The sequence below is a fragment of the Suncus etruscus genome, chromosome 10 (genome assembly GCF_024139225.1).
Source record: "Suncus etruscus isolate mSunEtr1 chromosome 10, mSunEtr1.pri.cur, whole genome shotgun sequence".
Classification (NCBI taxonomy): domain Eukaryota; kingdom Metazoa; phylum Chordata; class Mammalia; order Eulipotyphla; family Soricidae; genus Suncus; species Suncus etruscus.
This window is the reverse complement of record NC_064857.1, coordinates 16,572,138-16,578,137: the sequence shown is the minus strand read 5'-3', so window position 1 is coordinate 16,578,137 and position 6,000 is coordinate 16,572,138. Positions and strand designations below refer to the sequence as shown.

At 39.8% G+C, this 6,000-nt stretch overlaps 1 protein-coding gene across 1 annotated transcript in view; it reads right to left on the bottom strand.

Moving 5' to 3' along the window:
- Positions 1 to 512: 512 nt before the first annotated feature.
- The window catches only part of ZNF704 (zinc finger protein 704), a 212,764-nt gene continuing 207,276 nt past the window's right edge, over positions 513 to 6,000 (bottom strand). Inside the window, exon 10 of the mRNA XM_049782017.1 lies at positions 513 to 4,646. The gene's annotated coding sequence lies outside the window, so the exon portion shown is untranslated. The remainder of the gene's footprint in view (positions 4,647 to 6,000) is intronic.

Genomic DNA, 6,000 nt, shown 5'->3' with positions numbered 1-6,000 from the left:
GAACAAAAACTTATGGGGCAGGATGAAGTGGGAGAATGTGTAGAGAGGTTGGCAAAGGGCTTTGGCACAAGGAAGCATTTTATGCTGTCTTCAATGGCAGAAGCTCCTGGCTGCCTTCACTGAAGGCCCAAGGCTGCTCTTTGCCAACCCCTCATCACAGTGGTCACGGTAGTGAGAACAGTAAGGTTAAGATTACAGTTATTTAATGCTTTGGGGACATGACCTGGGCATGCCAGAAGGAAGCAGAATTAGAGCTGGATCCTACTTACTTGAGTGTAGTTTGATCAGAGACAAGACTAATTAGCTTAAGCATATTCTATTTCTCTAGCCAAGCGTTCAAGAGAATGATTCCTGGGACGAATGAACCCTTTTTTCTTTCTTGGAGTCTGGTTAACACATTGGGCCAATGTGTGAGTATGTGGGCCTGTTGACAGAATTTGACGTGATAGCCATTGGAATGTGAATTGGCTATTGATAAAAGTGGAAAGTGGTAGTCTAAAGCTGCATCTACCCATATTCTCTTTGGTCTGCACAGTGTTGGCCAAATACTTGTATTAGCTTTCAACACTCAGATGTTTGGAAACATCATCTTTCCAAGTCAGGAGAACTCTGAGCCTCATTTTCCAGTGAATCTGATTGTCTAGAGCCATGTATAGGGTCCCTGTTTAAGAGGAGAAATGTGCTTCTTGTTCCCCAAGATCTTCATTCTCTCATGTCTCTCCTTTAGCCTGATATGAATTGCTCTTTTACAGATCTGCCTGACTTTCTAAGGCATCTGCCATACCACTTTAGGAAGTTTCTGTTCATAGGGGAAACAAGACACATTTGGTTAAAAACTATACAATAATTCATACCTAATGGGGATATTCATGCTACCAATGGTGTATTCCCAGGGAAAGAAAATAATACGATTTCTAGAATCTCCTCATCACAGAGACCAGGAGCCAAGACGGTACCCAGTTTTCCTCATCTCTGCATTTCTAATTCTTCTGTGCAGATTCTAAATTCCATTTGAATAAAATGTCTGAGTGACCTTCAAACCACACAAAGTTGAATGGGTATACCACTAGTCTATCCCAGGTTACCTGAATACTTGACTGAGTCTAGCTTTTGAATTCCTAAAATCTTAGGGAAAAAGATGCTTTTCATATTTATAAATACTTTTTATTTTTAGCGCTAGGGTTTGAACCTAGCTTTATGTATATGAGACATGTGCTCTACTACTGAGTCACTTCTCTGGCCTTGGGAGAAAATACTTTTTAGTGGGTTCTGCCTTTCTTGTTTCTTGAGTGTATAGACTAGGAAAAAAAAAAAACACAGAGCATTATGCCATGGACTTGTTCAAGTTCAGAATTTTCTGTGCAGTTAACAAACTCCTGTCCTAATTTTCCAATTTTTAGGATAAGTCACTTTTCCATCTCAACCTTGTTTATGAATTTTTATGAAATAAAGATATTTACATGTTCTGGTAAGAAAATTAAAAGTTATGACTGTGAGTGTTAGTGCCAGTTAGAGGGAGAAATTATGTTTAAGCTCTGCTGATCACCTAATAATTTCATCTTTGGGCTTATCTACCACAGTCTTGGAAATTGCCAGCAAATTACACTTGCCAATTAAATGCAAATTTCTGGTTCTGGAAGGATGAGAAGTAAACTTGATGACAGAATCTATCACTTTTACATTAAAGAATTCAAAAGAGTATTTTCCCCATGGTTTATATGTGTATCTAGAAACATTGTGAAAATGGGAGTTATACAAGTTGATCTCCAAGTGTTTTTCTATAAAACTTTGGAAACACACTGGTAATAACATCAGTAGTTGTTACCACGTTGATGCTCTTGTAATAATATTTTCGTCACATCTATTTCTACCCTATCTGCAGAGGGTTAATTGAAAAGATATGCATCATAACACTTGCTTAAGTGAGGCATAGCCCTTTGTTTGGAGAGCAGGAATTGCTGATTCTATTAACACTTCCTGTCTGGTAAAATATTGTACTTTAAAAAATAACTTACAATGTATAAAACCAAGGTCATTTCCCACAAAATGTTCATGTTCTTTGTGATTACAAAACATTGCATCTGTAAAATATTTCCAGTTCTGCTAACTTGAGAAGTACGAATGCTTCTTATAAAAGTGTCACGTTTCAGAATGGTAGAAGCCTAACCAGTATATATTTTTTTTGTCTTATTTGGAAAATGAAGTTATCATTATTCTTGTCTTTGAGAGTACATTTTTTGACACAGCACATCACCATTGTGGTTCTTAGACCCACAAGAAAAGTTATAAAACATGAGATTGTCTTCAAAAAGAAGGAACTATTTACAAAACAGACCAGAAATCAAAATGGTCATTTTGATTTCAGTCCCATGATTTAAAGCATGTATATCAAATATTCCCCCCATCAGTCACAATTAGCACACTTAAAGAAATTGTACACTTTCTTGTTCTATTGGTGTGCATGACTTAGTGATACAATCAGTACCTAGAGGTGCTAATCTCATTTTTACTTATTGACTTCTGGTTTGACTAGTTACAAAGGCTACAACCAAATAATTCTCATACAGAGGAATCCCCACCGCTGTGGGGCACAGGGAGAGAGTATGCGACTTGCTGCTGGTAGGGTGGCTTTTCTCAGAGAAATGAAATTTCCAGTTGACCCAATGTGCCCAGTGCATTCTCCAAAATGATCCACATTCTTATCCATATTCATGAATCCTACTCTGTTTCCACTCATTTGTATGCACAAATTCTTTCCTGTGTGCAGACAGGTCACTGCTACAGTTGATGTGGTTGCTAGAAATTCTACAGGGTCATGAGAAAAAGAGCAGCATCATATCCACAAAAGTCCATAGAAGTTTTCTCCTTAACATGCCATTAAAGCAAAATGCACATTTGTTCAAGCCCTTACCCACAGAATTCTGCTTCTAGCTAAAAAATCAGCCATCCAACAGGGTGGCTCTACAAAGGAACGCCAAGGCTTTATATTCACAATTACATTCAGCAAAAGCCTTCCACTGGTCTACAAAAACCCACGAGGGTAGAGGCCGGGGGTTCAAATGTCAGTCCTAGACTGGGAGTCATCAACAAAACAGGGGAGCTTTCTCAGTGTTCCACCGGCCCTCAAAATTGGCACTGCCCATTTACTTCAGTGTGTCGCAAAATATCAGGTCCATTGAAAAAAACCAAGTGTTCTGACCAGATAACATTTTACTGAGAAGTAGAGTCTTTAGAGCTTTCCAATCTATGTTTCACACACCCCTTTGTTTTCCCTGAGGAAATGAATATATTATTTACAGTATTTTGCTACTCTGTTCCAGGAATTCTCTCCTATGGGTACAAATCTTGCCACATTCGCGCTAACCATTCTCCAGTGAATGCTGCCCTTTCATTTCCTAGTGTAGTCTGAGGAAGGCAGGAAGGGACTCAGCTGGCTAAATTCCGAACTCCAGGCTGCTTTCAAATTTGTGACTCAGTGTGACTCCTAGAGAGATAATGGCAGCATGAATGAGCTTGAACTCAGAGGGAGGGCACTTCAGTTGCAAAAACCCTTGGCCACACACATACACAGGGCCACTATGTCTTTTAGAAGTTTCAAGAGGGCCAAACTGTGAGGCCTCAACTTGACTGAAAATTCAATTTTGCATCCTGGCTGTGATCAGACATAGGAATGGTCTCCTGAGCAAGTCATTTGTGGTTGCATGGAGTAGCAGATAATACAGTGCAAGGGAGCCATATATTCCTGCTCAGAAATTCATTGCCCTCTTTGACACAAGGTCCAGCTAGGGATCAAGTCATTCTGAGAGCTCAAGGTCCACTTTCCCCATATCCCCCCAAAGTACCAGGACTGAAATGAGCAGCAGCAAGCATCATCTTGCATCTCAGCTCTGCTTCCCAGCCTACTTGTTATCCCAGCATTATCCCTCTGTTGTGGCACTTCTCCCATGCACCCATAGGGAAGGACCCTTTAAAAGTCCTCTCTGAAGGGACACACTTGGCTTTGCAGTTCTCTGGGGAACACCTGTCTATCTTTAAAATGTCTTCATTGGCCAGAGAGGAGAAACCTTTTCTGAAGAAGGGGCGAGCAAGGGAGAAAAATTCAAAAGGTGACAACATGTCTGCTTTAGAAATTCTTGAGGACCGGAATCCTTTGTATTGCTTCTCCTGTTGCCAGTGGAATTTCCATGCTGCATGCTGGTGCAGTTCTGGTTACAGAGCCAGTATGCTAGCTGGCTACTCAACATCTTCCTCCTCTGCTGGCCAAACAGAGACCAAAAAAAAAAAAAAAAAAAAAAAAAAAAAAAAAGAATAATGTGTTACCACAGTGATGATCTATGAATGTCTGGCTAAATTTGGCACTTGTTTTTTAGTTCCAAGATAGAACAAAATAGCTCTCCTTTTAAAAAATTGTTTAGCTCTTACAATCAGCAACTGTATATTGTAACCCAGAGCTTTCTGGGTGGATAGTTCAAACTCTTTCTCTGCAAAGCCAGCCAGGCAAGCTTTGGGGTCCCCCTAGTTATCATTTAGGCCTTGGAACAAGAGAGGGGTGCCTGCCTCTGTAGGAAGGTTATGAGGGTTCTGTTGTACCTGGAGACCAGTAAGATGCACAAGCCCCAGACTGGCCAGTGGAAAGAAGTCTTCACCTGGATGGGGAAAAAATTTAGAGAAAGAAATACCAGGGATATTGCAAATGCAACATCTATAGTTCTGCTTGTACTTGCATGGGCTAAAAACCAAGGAAGGACTGAGCTTGTGTCAACCAGGTCAGAGCTTAGAACAACTCCTCAGCTGCATGCTGGGATTGGGGGAAGTGTCACAGAAATACACCCTGAAAATTTTTTTTTCTACTACTAAGATCTCTTCCTCCTTGTGTTTCAAGGTTCAAGGAGAAGGGATGGGTGTAACTCTTCATGACTTAATCCAAGATCAAAGGCCAGGTAGTTTTTTAGAAGAGAAATCTCTCTGCTCTAGAATTGTACCTTGGCCATCTTTGAAGTATATGGTAAAATCTGTCCAAACAATTGGCTTTTTCTGGGCTCAATTGCTTGCGTGGGGTCTCCAGGAACAGGCCAGAGCATTATTTCCTAGCCATAAGTGCTTGCACATGAAGCTAGATAACACCAGGGAGGCGAAATGACTAACTAGGGGTTAAAGGATGCAAATATATTTCTGCATTAAAAAAATTCCCCTTCCCTGGCTGACCTTAGAAGCATTACATTATAGCTGGTGCCATGGCTAGAGTTGATGGGCAATTATGATGTGAAATTAAGTGATGCTTCACGTATGGTCTCTGAAATACATGTTTTTAAAGAAACACTCCATGAAAAAGGAAAATGCAATCTCTTCCAAGAAGAAGAGTTCAAAAAGTCAGAAAAATGAGTTGAAAAAGAAAATTGCCAAAATAGATGAATACACAGATTGTGGATGTAACACTATAGAACCTCTTCATATAGCCCTCAATTGTAACCAACAAAAGAGGATAGCTTATTATTAGATGACTTCTTTCAATTCTTAAAAAAATGTGTATGTACAATCTTTAAACATATATTAAACTTTCCTCTGTGCAATTTCATTTAACATTCCTATGGCTGATCCTAGGCCCCTTGTCTTTACACAGTGCAACCTATAAGGTACTCTTCTTCTTGCATAGGTATAGGAGAAAGAACTCTTTAGCACAGCACTCAAGAGTTGGGTAGATTTCTATAAAATGAGCTTACTTACAGGGCTTGTCAATGACTCCCTTCTCCCTGCATAACTACTACCAAAAATACAAACAAGCAGACACAGACTCACACACACACATACACATACCAGGCTAACAAGCCTGAGAAATGGAACACAGTACAAGCCCTGGTTCTACTAAACTGTGAGATTCCTATACCAACGTGCATTTTCCTTTAGGTGTTCTGAATTTCCTCCTGAGTGAATTCCTAATGAATCCCTCCAGTATTATTTTTTTTAATAATAAAAAAAGAAATGTTTGGGCCTTCCATTTAC